Source organism: Adiantum capillus-veneris, chromosome 24, assembly GCF_014529385.1.
Source record: "Adiantum capillus-veneris isolate H3 chromosome 24, ASM1452938v2, whole genome shotgun sequence".
Classification (NCBI taxonomy): Eukaryota; Viridiplantae; Streptophyta; class Polypodiopsida; order Polypodiales; family Pteridaceae; genus Adiantum; species Adiantum capillus-veneris.
In genome coordinates, this window is record NC_140954.1 from 54,220,059 (window position 1) to 54,236,170 (window position 16,112).

The window sequence follows — 16,112 nt, forward strand, 5'->3', positions numbered from 1 at the left end:
TGATGTAACTCCTTCTTTCTCCTTACCTTTCCCTCGGCCACGCTTAATGCCATTTGCTTCCATATCAACCTCTCTTGAATTTGTCGCCTCTACCACATGCACGTTTGGGTCTAGCAAAGGTGGAACTCCTTCCACTCCTTGTGGAGGTGGTCTTACTCCATTTTTCCTTTGTATATTCCGTGGTTGTTGACTAGTTCCTTCACCTGCATTCATCACTGGGTAATTCAAGTTAGGTCTCCCTGGCTCCCCACGGGGCCAAGGACAATTATACATCCCATGTCCAGACTCACCGCAATTCCAACATTGCAAGACTCTCCTAGTTCGTGGCTCTCTCTCTTCTGACTTCTTTGCTTGTCCCTTTGGACCTACAGCTTGTGCAAGGTGAATTGACAGGCTGCTTAAAGATTCATTTAACTTCTCAATCACTTCAGCCGTTACCTCAGGAAGCTCCCTAGATGTTGATGCTTGTGACTTACCTTTGGGTCTAAGACCTTCTATTGGAACCTCTCTCCTTAAGCACTTGAGTTTCCTATACTTCTCAGCAGCCCTAGTTTCCGCTGCATCAAAAGTAGCAGGTGCACCCTCCTCAACTTTTACCTTAAGGTCAGGAAAGAGTCCGGCTATGAACCTCTCCTTCTTTAAAAATTCTGCACCATCACCAGGGTTAGCAACATTTCGTATCCATATAGCCCAAAGACGTAGAAACTCTTGCTTGTACAAGTAGTAGTCATCTAAGTCTTTTTGCTTATGAGAAACAATGTCTTGCCATAGTTTTTGAGTGTTTTGGGGATCAAAGAAGTATCTCTTAAAACGATTCAAAACTTCTGTGTAATTCCCCTTAATTTCCTCAGGCAAAGAGTCAAACCAAGTACTAGCATCTTTCCTAAGGACCACCTCAAACATTTCTACACGTTCTTGATCGGTTACTATCCTCTTGATACGGCAAGACATCTTGAAATTTGCTAAAAATAATTCTGCATCCTCTCTAGGCTCTCCAAAGAAAAGAGGATATCTAGACATTTGGCGTTGGCTCTCCATTATTATGAAAGATTACAACACGAGTTACAATAAGGGATGCAATAGAGATTTAGAACCACTCGCCTGCAAATGAAGAAGTAAGAAAATACCACTCTAGGTTTTCTTCTTCACCTATCCAAGCTTCAATGAGGTCTCGATTTGTTTGATCAAAACAAAAAGGTAGACTATTGATGAGCTCTAAGAAGGGTTGAAATTCTTCAAAGCTAAGGCGATAAACAGAAATCTCTAGAACTTCATTTTCTGGATCCAAAAGAGCAACCACATCCCAAGTTATAAATTGCACTTGCTCTACAATTCCCAACGCACAAGCGGTTTGTATAAAAACTAGATCTTCATGCTCGTCGAAGGCCGTGAGAAAGTAGCAATTGACTAGGAGCTCCTTTCCTTCGAGTTCCACACAGTCGGAGTGAGGCAACCTTCTCACAATGTCATAAAGAACATCCTCATCAAGTCCAATCAAGTTTGCAAGATTTAAAGACTCCACTTGTGCTACAAAATTCCTGGACAAAAACTCCTTAGGATTATGGTTAAATCATTCAAAAGCATAAAGAGATTTACAATGTCTCTATGAACAAAGTGTCATAGAAAGTAGAGAAGGATGAGAATTTATACAAATTTGCAATCTTCTCTATGCTCTCTTTATTGAGACAAGCTCTGAATAGCTCCCTATCTCCTTTGTTGAAAGCGAAAGGAAGACTATTAATAAGATGCAAATGAGGGAAAAATTCACCAAATGTGAGTCTATGAAGCATGAACTCTGGCCGCAAGTTTCCTGAAGAGTCTTCCTCAATGGTGAAATGCACTCGCCAAACGCCAAATTTCACTCTATTTACCAATCTTAGGGCACACACTAGTTGGATGAATACGCGGTCTTCCTTAGTGCCCAACAACAAGAGGAAAATGGAATCCACGCGTAGGACCTTTCGTCTTAACTTCACCACCCTCTTGTTATGAGGGAGACGCCTTACTACTTGCTCCTGCAACTCAATTGGTAATAGAGCTAGATCTCTAAGGATTGAACTTTCACTGCACACACATTCCCTGTTAGAACAAATGATCGTTTTTTGTTTCTTCTAACAACTTGGACAAAGAAAAAACAAACATACACACTATTTTGCCGGGCTGCACTTCATTTTAAAATAAAATGAACACATGTACATCAAAAGAAGTGTGGTAGTTGATGAGAGGTAGAATGACAGGGTTTGGTGATGCAAGAATTTCTCCTACTCTTTGGGCACCAAACATGAACACCATTCGTTGTTGAAAATGGATCTTTCTACTAATTGCAACGTTTATTCTAATGTGTGGAGTAAAATGAAAGGGAAAAACCTCTATTCCTGGGCCATTATCCATGGCCTATGCATGTCCTAATACTTAAAATAACACAAAAATATAGACGTCCAAGCTAATATCGTACCTAATGAGAGGCAAAATATAAGGATTTACCGAAGTGTTTATCTCGGCTAACCTAAGAGGACCTAAAATCCTACGAATTACCCGTTGAAACTGCAACTTAGTACTAACAATTATGTGTATCTTTTGCCTTGCAATGGGAATGAAAGGATCATACAAACTCTCGTGATTCATGCAAACTACTTGACTATGCTAAAAGTTGATCCTACACAAAAACATACACGAGTTGTTTTCCTCAGTGGGGGCACCAATTTGAAGCGGTCCGGGGCGGGCAACAAGAAGAGCAACCTCTAGACACCCATCAAGGCTCCCGTGCTGCTCAATGGGGCTGGGGAACAACACAACACAAACCAAAACAACAAACCCCCAGCCAAATCCCAACTACACAAGGGGCACCACCTAGTTTAAGAGCAACTAGGACGCAAAAGAGGAGAATCGTTAGAGCAACCCACAAACAAGCAACGAATTTACACTAACCCCTAACACCAATGGAACACTCTCACACACTAAAACACGAGAGAGAGAGAGAGAGAGAGAGAGAGAGAGAGAGAGAGAGAGAGAGAGAGAGAGAGAGAGAGAGAGAGATGGTCCTCGGGCTGCTTTGAAGTGTATCGTTAATGATCAAGCAAACATAAATATATATATGTAAGAAAGAGAGAGAAGGTGGAAGGGGGTGCTTGTTGCACTAATGCCTTCTTACAAATCTGTCATGACCAATCAAAGTGAGATTAGTATTTGTTCAACATAGCCTGAGTAAATTACACCACAACACATCACAAGAAAAAAGCCACCCCAATCACTGTCTTAAGGCCAGGGGAGTCCTCTCCACCCTCTCGCCCTGTTACAGCATGTGGGATTTATGGCTAAATTGATAACAATACCCAGAGACAAGCTATCAAGAACTTAAATAAAACACCAAGACACTTACACATCATTATTGTCCATGACTTCACGTTGGAAGGGAGACAAGGTATCCATGCTTAGTCCAAATTCACCCTCCTTGATTCAGCAAATGTTGGGCTTACACTAGTAGGAGAAATGATAGATTTCCTACTCTCAATTTAATGATCACTCTCCCTTACAATGGCATAGAGTTCCCTTGCTAATCACCCCTAATACAACACATACATATGCCTAATGCCAATGAGATTCCACTCAAGAGCTCCTTCTCAAGAGGTCGAGCTTGGCTTCTCAAGCTATAGCATAGTGCTCTTTCTTCCCTTTTTTGTGCTAGCTACACCCTCCTTTTATAGCAATTTTGAAGGCTAGGGTTACTCCTCTAACCATAGTTGGGTTAGATTTTCAACAATTTACCTAATTTCTTTTGCTTGGAATTATCAAGAAGTTGGTGGGGAAAGAGAGAGGAGAGAAATGGAGGTGATAGGACTTTTCATAGTGGGTTAGTGTTAGTAGAGTTAGTATTAATTTACAAATGGAATTGGATATTTACAATGGGAGTATCCATGTAGGATACAAATAAGGAAGAAAAACTCTTAAGAGGGAAGAAAAGGTGGATTTCTTACAAGGTTGATGCTCCAAGTGTCTTGAGTAGGGCCAATTTTGACGCTTGTTGACGGTCCACTAGCTTTGACGGTACATTTTTTCTCCACTCTTGACCTTCCTTGAGAGACAAGGTAATTGAAGCCAAGTAATCAACCACCATGATGCTGTCTTTTAAGAGAAGAGGCTGAATTTTGTGGTTTTTTGATAGATATGGGTAATTTGGAGGAGGAAAAATGAGACTAGGTGGTAAATTTTGGAATGGAATTGTGTGTGGGAGGTATGAGTTCACCATGGTTTCTCTTATTCTTCAAGGTTGAGGAGAAGGTGAGTAGGGTGCAGAGAGGAGTGGTGAGAGAGGTGGGGATGACGAGTGGAGAAGTGTGTGTGAAAGAGGAAAATGATAAAGTGGAAGAGAGAGTGTGGCTGCATAGCATGGGAAAACTGGGGTCCACTAATAAATTCATAGCTCACAGCTCGTAGCTCAAAAAAATATGAAAAAATTTGAGGCAAAATTTCAGCCCACGAGCTACAACTTCTGTTTGTATCACCTTTTTAAATTCGGAGAGGAAGTGAACTTTAAAAATTCAGCAAAACCGACTGTTTTTTTCCACTGCACAAAGTCCTTGTGGGGTCCTTCTTTGGATGATTCTTTTGAATACCTCCAAGAGTGAGCCCTCCATAGTGCATGTATGCATGCCACCTACCCTTGACCTTATTTGGTAGGTCTATAATTGAAGATATTGTTGAGATCATGATATAAGTGAATAGTACAACTAAGAAAATCAAATATTGAGGGGTCTAAAAAATATGTACATGTCAAATATAAATAATATAAGTGGAAAAAATATAAAGGGGTCAAAAGAAATCTCTCTCATTATGAGGCTACCATAAAAAGATAAATATTTTTGGTGTTCTAATTTTTTAGAAAAAAAACAAAATAGATGTAGGAAGGGAAAAATCACAATGGTGAAAAAATATACACATAAATAAAACTAGTTTTTTTGGATTTTTGTTGGGGTGGAGTTACACCAAATATAAGAGAAGCTTACATGAAAATATTTCTATATGGAATACAGAGTATGAAAAATGGTAAGAAAAATTGTGGTAATGGTGAGGCAATGTACAGAGCATAAATAACACACACCTAGGTAGAAATATTTAAATAAATACCAAAATAATTATGAAAAAATCTTTTATTTAGGCCCTATATACAAAGAAATATTAACATACGCATGGGCCATAATATACTTATATTTTTTATTTTTTTAATTTTTTTGGCTCAACTAGCTCAATGACTAGCTAATTGAGGGTTTTTTATTTAAGTAAGGAGATATGGGAAAAGTCCCCTAACTCACACGCACCTATATACAGTGAAAGGGTGAGGGTAACCACAGTGTTTGAGTGATTTGATAGGGTGAGATAACTCACTATGGCAATTACAGAGAGCCGAAAAACGGCTATCACCATCAAGTAGTGGGTCAAAAAATAATTGTGATACCAATCTAGGTGATCACAAGAGCCCAAGCTCAAAAAATGGCAAACAACCCCATCATAAAAGAGACAAAGACAGATGCACCTAGCATTGAACGAAAAAGTCAGCAAAACTCATGGAAAGCTAGGAAAGCTAGGAAGGAATGTGAACATACTTCCTTAGCCAAAGACCTAAAACAAAGCAGAGAAAAACTGAGGAGACTTGAGGGAAAATCAAACGAGGAAAAGAGAACCCTTGAGGAAGTACCAGAGCCAGGCATAGCTGAAAAATCCAAGAGCTTTAGTTTAGGAGGATCCATATTGGTAGAAAAGTTCAATGAACCATTAGACACCCTCCTTAAAGCCTATGAAGTACGGCTCAAAAACAATCAAACTCAAGAACAAAGGTGGATGACATATCCATATGCAAAACTAGAGAATCAAAAGCTTGAAATGTGCCAAAACATGATTCAAATAGCCCAAGCCTTACTAGAACCTCCTGTTGGGAAATCAAAAGATGTGATACTTGTCCCACTAGCACCAATGATCCAACCAAACCAAGAGCAAATAAATCTGGATTCTAATTAGAAGCACCATCCAGAACTCAAAAACCCAGTATTAGAACCAAAGATAGTGATGAATACCACGGATGGCTCGTTCGGGGAATTCCACCTAGGTATACCAGAGGATTGTAGAGAAATAGATGGTCTTGACAAACTATGAAAATAGGTTAGAGAGGCTAACAAATCTAATGAGCTGAGAAAACATGTGATTAGACAAATGAAACTTCAAGTTGTAGATGGATATATGGAGAAACCCCTACGGCTTCTAGAGAAAGTAACTGTCACCTCTTGCAGAATTTAATATGAGCATGTATTTGCTATTGTCAATTTTGGCAAGAAGAACGACTATGACATCATACTTGGGAGACCATTCATAAGACAATTAAAAATGGTCCAGGATTTGAGTTATGACCATATATCATGAGAACATGGAAACAACAATCAAGATAAACCTAAAAGACCATAGTTATGAGGATATAACAAGGACTCCTATTGAGGAATTCAATTTAGCTACATTAGCCGGATTTGAACTTCCAACATGCTTGGGACAGTCCAGATAGCTATGTGTGGAGCTTCAGATTGTGGGAGCTTAAAAAGCAAAGAGCGTATCCTAGAAAGGGCTTTAGAAGACAAATATTACATCCCACAACCCTTTCCAAAGGAAGAACTAGACCCTTTAGGATGGGAACATATTCTGGAAACTTTGGATTTGTGTGTTGTGTGGCTGACAATCCCACAACAAATTTCTATGGCAAGGATGGCTATGATGTGATACCATATTACATGGTCAATGTAGTTGAGGAAGGGGGTGAGAGTCAAGCCTCAAATAAACCCAAAATAAGAAAGCAAGATGAAGAAGGAGACGAAAGTTGTTTTACGACTCTTTGAAGCATTTCAAGTATGATGATGATGCAGATAACGAATGCTCTAACAACCCTAGCAATCAACGAGAAACCATAACGGATGTCAGATTTTATGATTTTCCAAATAAAAAACCTAGGTGGCAACAACATTATACAAAGAAAAGATCCTTAAAAATGGCAAGAGAAAATTTGATGCCAAGAGTAAAAGGTAAAACACAATTTGTAATGCTTGTAAAGATAGAAGATTATATAAAAGACAAAATCTCGGATCAATTCACAAAAACTCGGGACACAAAAACAAAAGAGAGTATTATAAGCTTAAGGAAGCAATTACAAAAGACTAAAAAAGAAACAAAATAAAAGAAACCAAAAGCACCAGGGATGGATGAGTTCAAGGAACCAAAATGGACCAAGGTTGAGCGTAAAAATAAATGCCAAGAACTCAAGAGAACGTTAAAGGAAGTATAGACAACAGAGATAGGAAGTGAGGAAGGAGAGAGCACCGAGAAAGAAAACATGAATGTCCCTTCCAACTATCAAAAAATCACTATCTGTGACAAGGATAGAAAAATAGTGACAACTCAACTGATAAGGGAGAAAAAAGGCAATGAATTTTATGATGGCCCAAAAAATGCAAAATGAATAGACCTAATGGAACTTGGGGAGACTACAAGACCGGACTACATAGCAACAAATCTGAGCACAGAAGAAGAGGAGCTGCTCATCCAACTCCTCAAGAAGTATAGAGATGTTTTTGCATGGTTATACAAAGACCTCAAGGGAATGGATCCATTGATATGTCAACACACGATTCCCTTGAATCCTAATGCCAAACCATGCAAACAACATATTTATACCCATAATGGCACATTTACCAAAAGGGTCAAAGAGGAGATTGACAAGCTCAAGGAGGCGGAATTGATTTATGAGATTGAACACATTGACTGGGTGTCACCCATTGTGGTTGTCCCAAGAAAAATGAGAAATTGTGTGTATGTGTAAATCTCAAAAAATTGAATGTTGCAACAATAAGGGATAACTATCCCTTACCAATCACAGAACATGTGCTCAAGTGAGTGAGTGGCAAACAAGCCTACTCATTTTTGGACGGATTCTTAGGATACAACCAATTGTCTATTGCAGTAGAAGGCCAAGACAAAATGGCATTTGCCATGGAATGGGAAATCTATGCTTATAGAGTAATGTCTTTTGGCTTAACCAATGCACTGGCCACATTCCAAAGGCTAATGATGCATGCCTTCAGATAATACTTGCAAATATTTTTAGAAATATACATGAACAACATTTTTGTTCACTATATCCTCAAGGTAGAACACATTGAGCATCTCAAAAAGGTATTCAAGAAGTACAGAACTCCCTCAATCCTGAAAAATGTATCTTCATGGTAAGACAGGGCAGAATCTTGGGACATATTGTCTTTGAGAATGGTATATCTATGGATCTTGACAAGATCAAGGTGATTTTGGAAATGCCAAGGCCAACTATGGCCAAGCAAGTATAGTCCTTCATGGGACACTGTGGATACTATCGACGGTTCATATACAAGTATGCAGTCATTACACAATCCTTGTATAGGTTGATAGTTGTCTTTCATTGGACAAAACAATGTGAGGAGTCACTCACAAAACTTAAGGATGCGCTTATATCAACACCAGTACTCAAAGCATCGGATTGGAATAGGATTCTTGTTCACATTGATGCCTCGAAACTTGTAATAGGTTGTATCTTGGCTCAACCAGGAGAAGGAACAATGGATTTCCCGGTCTTCTATGCTAGTCGACAATTAAACAGTGCATAAAATAATTACACAACCACAAAATGAAAAGGGTTAGGAATGATACATGTTGTAAAGAAATTTAGGCATTATCTTTTGGCTAACAATTTTTTCTTCTTCACAAACCACCAAGCTCTCTTATATTTGGTAAACAAACCTTGCAATACATGAAGAATTGTTCAATGGTTCATCATATTGCTTGAGTTTGATTTTATGGTTGTGGTAAAGAAGGTCAAAACACACCTCATAGCAAATCATCTCTCTAGGTTACCCAATGGAGAAGCACTCGAAGGAGTGGATGATGATATACCCGATGCTTACCTCTTCAACATTGAGAGGGTTTCTAAGTGGTCTCAAGAGATAGTCAATCTTTTGACTTACGGTAGCAAGTTTCATACGACTAAACAAACCCTTAAGCAACATACAATTAGACAAGCAAAAAACTTTCATCTCATAGGTGGATGCTTGTACCATCTAGGCTTAGAAGGAATACTGAAATTATACATTGGCCCAAAAGAACATGAGTGTTGCCTCATGGAAGCACATGTACAGGACATAGCCTTCCATTGTTCTCAAGAGAAGACACACCAATGCTTAAAACAACTAGCAGTTTATTGGCCTGATATGCATGTGGATGTACATAGATATTTTTTAAATTGTTCTACGTGTAGGAATAATCCACATTGTTTCAAATAACAGTTGCACCTCAATGGAGTCAATATATGGCTGATTACCTAACAACGAGGACATGAAAAGGTAGCGCAAGCCAGACAAAGAGCTATCGAATTGGAAACGCAAGATTTCACGTTATCGAAAATCAACTTTACAAGAGAGGGAAGGATAACCAAATCAAAATATGTGCAAGAGAAAACGAATATCCACCTATTTTAGAGCAACCACACAGAGGAATTACCGGGGGACATTTTTCATGAGATAAGACTGGTAAGATTGACTTAATTTCTAGAATATTGTGGCCTACATTTCACACGGATGTGGAATAATACATTAAGCGATGTGATGATTGCCAGCATACCAAGGTACATATAAAGAGAGATGAGATGCCACTATGGCCGATGAGATGCCTCTTATCCAATTCAAGGAGTCAAAAAGATTGTACTCACAGCAGTTAATGGTAGTTCGTTCACACTTTTTGATGTGATTTTTGTCCCTTGGTCTTGTTGTAGAGTTTGTGGATGACATACACTTTTCATGATCTATTTCAAGGGATACTATAGTGGCATCAGGTACCTTTTCTTGTGGGTTGTACAAGTTTAACTCTTATGACAAGTGTGTGGAAAATTTTGTAAATGTAGTTACAAATTCTAAAAGTTGTTCCAGGTATTAAATTGTGGTATGCACATTTTGGGTATCTGAGTTTTTCCAATTTAATACGTTTGCAAAAATCTGATATGGTTTCCTCATTTCCTTCTTTGGAGGCACCATCTAAGAATGTTTGTGAAGGCTATACTTCGGGAAAATGCAACGTTCTATGTTTTTTAAAGATAGTGCAATGCAGAATACTCACAAGTTGCAACTTGTTCATAGTGATGTTTGTGGATTGATGCACACTCCTTATTTTTGTAATAACTTGTACTTTGTGACTTTCGTTGATGATTACTCACATAGTACATGGGTGTATCTATTTAAGACTAAGTCCAAAGTGTTTATGTGCTTCATATAGATCTTGCTACTGATTGAAAATGCATCTAGTTGTACTATGGGTACCCTCCTACCTGATTCTTGGGTGTTGGGGGGGGGGGGGGGGGGGGGGGGGGGTATATATGTCAAAAGAATTTGACGAATTTTTTGTTAGCCTTGGTACAACAATGCACAGTTCGTTACACACCTCAGCAAAATGGTGTTGATAAAAGGAAAAACATGTCACTTATGGAGATGGCACAAGGTATGGTAAAAAGCCAAGCTTTTCCACATGCTTTTTAGCTAGAGGTTGTCACGTATGTTGCCACCTACATACATAATATGTGTCCCACCAAAGCTTTGTAGCCTATGCTTCTTTGGATGTGTTAAGTATGTGTGACAAGGACGAAACTCTTATGTTTGAAAAGCACAATGTTCAAACTATTGGATGGATCCTATGCAAGATGAATGTAATGTATGTGAAGAAGAATACTTGACATTTATGTGACTTACCTCATTGCAAGAAGGCCATTGGTACAAAGTGGTTTTATACGTTGAAACATAAGCCGAGTGGTAGTATTGATCACTACAAAGCAAGGCTTGTTGCAAAAGTTTATGCTCAGCAAAAGGGCATTGATTGTGAATATTTTTTTTCTCCCACTTGTATCGAATGACTATTGTTTGTTTCATTTGTGCATTGGGAGCTTATTTTGGATGGGATGTACATCAATCAAGCATTAAAACCACTTCTTTGAATGGTGACGTGTATGAGGAAGTATATGTAATGCAACATTCTAATTTTCTCAGGAAAAGAAAGCGTACAGATGTAATAAAGCATTCTATGGCTTGAAGAAATCTTCTTGGGCCTGATATGAGAAAATGGATAATCATTTGACAGCACATGGATTTTAAATAAGTCCAACTAACAGCACTTTATGTGTAAAATGTGCAAATTTAATGTATATCTTATCGTTGTTGTGTATGTGGATTATTTAATACTCACTTATCCAAATAAGATACATATTGCTGAATTTAAGATTGATTTGATTGCCACACCTAAGACATTAGACTTGGGACTTTTACAGCATAATTGGGCATTCAATTTAACCAGTGTGATGAGGTCATTTTATGATGTCAGAGAAAGTATGTGCAAACTTTGCTGAGCAAATTTGGACTTGATGATTGCAAACCAATTGCCACTCCTATGGGGAAAAAAATTGAAGTTAAGTCTACATGATGCTGGAGATCTTGATATTCAATTTGAAATCTCACAATTGGGTAGAGCTATGCATAGCCAAGGGTCTAATCATTGGTAGGCAGTTAAGAGGATCTTTCTCTATTTGAGTAGCATTATACAAGGAGGAAACCGACAAAAGCAAGAATATTTTTATGGTGAGAAGCATGGTCTTCATCCTCTTATCAAGAACTTAACATTCATGTGGTGGATCAATGAGTTTTATGTTCCAACTCTTAATCATCCTTGTTTTGTCTATTCAAGTTTCCAAATTCAATCTTTTCTCAATATTGTTGGTTGTTTGTCATTTTTCATCGGTAGTCACCACCAATGCCAGCGTTGTTTTCTGTCGTATATACATGTCATTATAATTATTGGTGGTATTTCGTATCATATCTCCTACCAGTACACCACCTATGAGTTATGTCTAGAAATATATAAATTTTGGCAAAAAGAGTACTTTTTGTCCGTAGGGCTTCAACATTTTGTAACAATTCCAATATACTCCAATAGTCCACAACATTCTTTCATCACTTATCTAAGTTTATCTTTAGATTTTTGTATTGTTTTACTTTCTAAACTCTTGAACTATACATGAAATCTGAGACAAAGATTGTGAGGCATGTCCTCTAGATCAGCTAATGGGTGAAGCGGCCCTACCACCAATAAAATTTCATAAAGTAGGCATTGGTATACATGGAAATACATTTGGTACACATATATCAGTATAGCAACTACTGATATATTTACGTTGGTATATACCAATGCAGCTACCCACACTCATAGTAATTGTTATGTTGGCACTTTGATGTTGATGCTTATCTCAACAACTGTTATGATTCCATGGATTAAATGGCATCAATCAAATGTGTTGGCATAGGCATCTTGAAATTTTTTGATGCCTTGTAGATGATCTGGATGGGAATGTGTTGAGTAGGGCCATTGTCAAAGTAACATACATGTGAATTTCCAACCAAAACACTATCATAATTTCTCAAAGTGTACAATAAGAGCTATGCTCAAAATGTACATTAAGAACCTATTTTGTACCCTACAAATAATTAGTGATAGTTACATTGGAGGAAGCATCTACTAGTATCCGTGTTTACTTCTTTATTATACAAGCCTCTTTGCATTTACCTTAGAAAGTTGCTACATATTGTGATCAATTGCCTCACAATAATTGCATTTTAGCTCTTCTTTCATTTTCACCAATTCTATAGTCCTATTACTATTTATAGAGGGAGAAATTCCTCCTATCCTAAGCGAAAACAATAAAAAATTGCAAACAAGTCTTCTACAATAACAACAGAGGGAGAAGTAGAGGACATGGTGTAGATCAAGGAGGTAGTCATAGTGATGGAAATCATAATTCAACATATGCCTAGACAATCAAATGTAGGATATAGGTGGTAGATGGAACTTCTAAGGCAAGGGGAGTCGAAGAGGTTGAGGAAAACTAGGTACAAAATAATGGCAGTGGATGTTGGACATGTGGCATTCAAGACCGCTTCAAGCATGACTATTCGCAAAGAAGGTAACAAAACAGCTATGTACAAACTAGTAGAGGTGTGGATGAGCCAAAGAATATTTGTTGTTATGTAGTTTATGGTGAACACTATGTCTGCAAATGTGGGAATAATGTATGGTATGTGGATTTGGGTGCATCAAACCACATGACCAGCCATGGAAAATGTTTAAGTTGACATACAAAATTTGGATTGTCCTATTTATGTTGAGATCGAAGATGATACAACACATCCTATTGCCCATACAGGGGATGTGTATTTCTTGCTAACAAATGGCAAAGTTAAGTATTTGGATGATGTCTGGTATGTTACCCACCATTACCACGAACTTGGTGTCTGTTGGGAAAATAGTTTAGTAGGGTTTGCATGTGAGGTTCAATTCTAATGGTTTTTATGTAGAGGAATACAAGAAGAATGGAAGGCTCATTGCACAGGGTGAAATTATGGCCAGATGTTCACCCTTGATGTAGATATACTAGAGATAAAAATTGCCACATTTGCACAAGGGTCTGAATTTGTCGTAGAAATAGGCATTTGACGTAAGTGTATTAAACATGCAATAAAATCTACAAACTATGCAAATTCAAGAGCTTATGATAGGTTTGCCAATGTTTAAGATGGTTAAAACGCATAAAGTTTATGAGGATTGTCACTTTGGAAAGCAAGTAAAGGCAATGTTTGCACATGAAAAATATGTAAGCCGAAATGCATAAGATGGTTGAAACGCATAAGGTTTATAAGGACTGTCAAATTGGAAATCAAGGCATCAATTCCCCATGAAAATTACATAAGCCCAAATGTGTTGGAAATAGGGCATTTTGATGTGTGGGGTCTTGTGAAGACAACGTCTATGGGTGGAGGTAGGTTTTATGTTACCTTCCTTATTGACCATACAAAGAAGATATAGGTGTACTTCATGAAGGATTGTTTAGTTACTTTCACAATTTCAAGGTTATGGTTGAAAAAGAGACCTGAAATATGTGCAATGCATGAGATCAAATGGAGGAGGAGAGTACTTCTCCAATCAGTTTAACAAATTTTTTGTAGAAAGCGTGAAATTTAGAGGCATTTTTCATGCAAGTACACTCCACAACAAAAATGGTGTTGTTGAATGAAAGAACACAAACATTACATAAGTTACAAGGGCAATGATGAGTGAGAAGAATACGCATATGTCTCATTTTTATTGGTTGAGGCACTTTCTACAGCTATATACACCAAGAACAGGCTATCCATTGCTACATAACATGACACCTAAGGAGAAATTTACTTGTAGAAAACTTGATATGCCACACCTTAAAATGTTTGGATGTATTGCTCATGTGGATGTGCTGGATGAATTTCGCACAAATTTAGACATGAAAGCTGAAGATTATGTGTTTAAATGGTTATTTCCTTAAGCGGAAAGAGTATATACATAACAACCATATCATGCGTCAAGTGAGGTGTGGTTTTTGATGAGTTAAAGAGCTGGTATGTTGATGTAAAGGATTATTTTGAGGCTCATGTAAAGGAAAATGTGCCTGCAAAAATGCACGTGTGCAATTACAAATCTTGAGTGGACCGCAAGGGTCACCTAGTTCAAGTCGTGCTAAGAATCCATGGAATGGTACAACATGTGAAAAAGTTAGTTGTGCAAATTTGTTAGATGTACCCAGAAAAGGTTGATCATGCCCCAAGGATGTCAATTCTGAGTGCAAGTCATGATGATGGTGATTTAGGTATTGAGCTTTCCAAAGTTTAGGAGGTATTTCACACAAGAAACCTGTTGAAAGCTTTTGAAGAAAAGTTAATTTACACTTTTGAAAATTGAAAGCTTCCAATCCCATTTCTACTATTAAGGTCTCAAGCAATCTATACAATAATCACTACTAGGAATAATGTGAGAGATTTAGCCATTTCCATAGAAGCTATGATGAGCCCAAATGGTCAGAAGAATATTTGTTGAGCACACTATTGTGTGTTTCTAGACCCTCCTTGTGTAGGAAAGGAGTGTGTCTCTTACCCTAGGTGTGAAGGGGAGACTTGTGTCTGCCTCTACGCAAACGCAAGTCAGTGTAGGGAAAGAGTGTGTCTCTTACCCTAAGTGTGAAGGGCAGACTTGCGCCTGCGTCTACGCAATTATGCTCGAGGAGAGGGTTGTGTGTGTCTATACTCTTGGATGTGTACATCACCCTTTGTGTGTTTTGAGGGGGGATGGTATGGCGTGAGTGCTATTGTGCAACAAAACCCCTCATGCGTTGTTGGGTGTAAGCTTTGTTGCACCTTGTGTGTATGAGCACTATCTCTACAACATTCTCCTCTGAGGAAAAAGTCTATGTGCATAGTAATCATTCCTAGTTTGCCTTACCCTCTCTATGCACCCTAGCTCAAGGCTATAAAAGGAGCTCATTTTTGTACACATTTTGAAGTTAATGATCATTGTACAATGCTCGTTTTTTTTTTTTAAAGAGAAATCCTTGAAATATCGGCTTCGAGAAAACAATGCCACTACTAATAGTTTTGATTGATATCAATTAGTTGCTATTTATCGTTTTCAATTCTCAACGTGAATGCTAACACCCTTTGAACGACATGCTTCAATCAAACCATGTGTTTTGTAGAGTATTGATTAATGTGTGCAGGAAGTGGTTTTGATAAATACAAATATATTATAAGGCTTTGTTCAATTTTCCGTGCTTTGCATAAAGATACTTACTTTGAGACAATGTTATTTACAAGCTAAATATCATCTTTGTGCATCTCATGAGAAAGCTTATGATCCTATAGTGTTGTTCAATTATTACTAGTTTTAAGAAATTTGAGGAAGGTTGTACTTGTTGATAAATTGATTCATTCCTCTTGAAAGTAAATCAACCAAAGATTTAATTTGTTGCTTTATAAACCTGTCTTAAGTGGGAGAAGCAAGTTTTGATTAAAATTTTCTAATAAAATTAAAGATTTGTCACGGGCATTTGGTACTACAAATTTTTACTATGGATTGGTGAAGGGTAGATTCTTCTTAGTAGTGAACTTTTGCAGACATGAGTGCCCTTTTCCCTTCCTCCAGTTTTTCAATATTTCCTG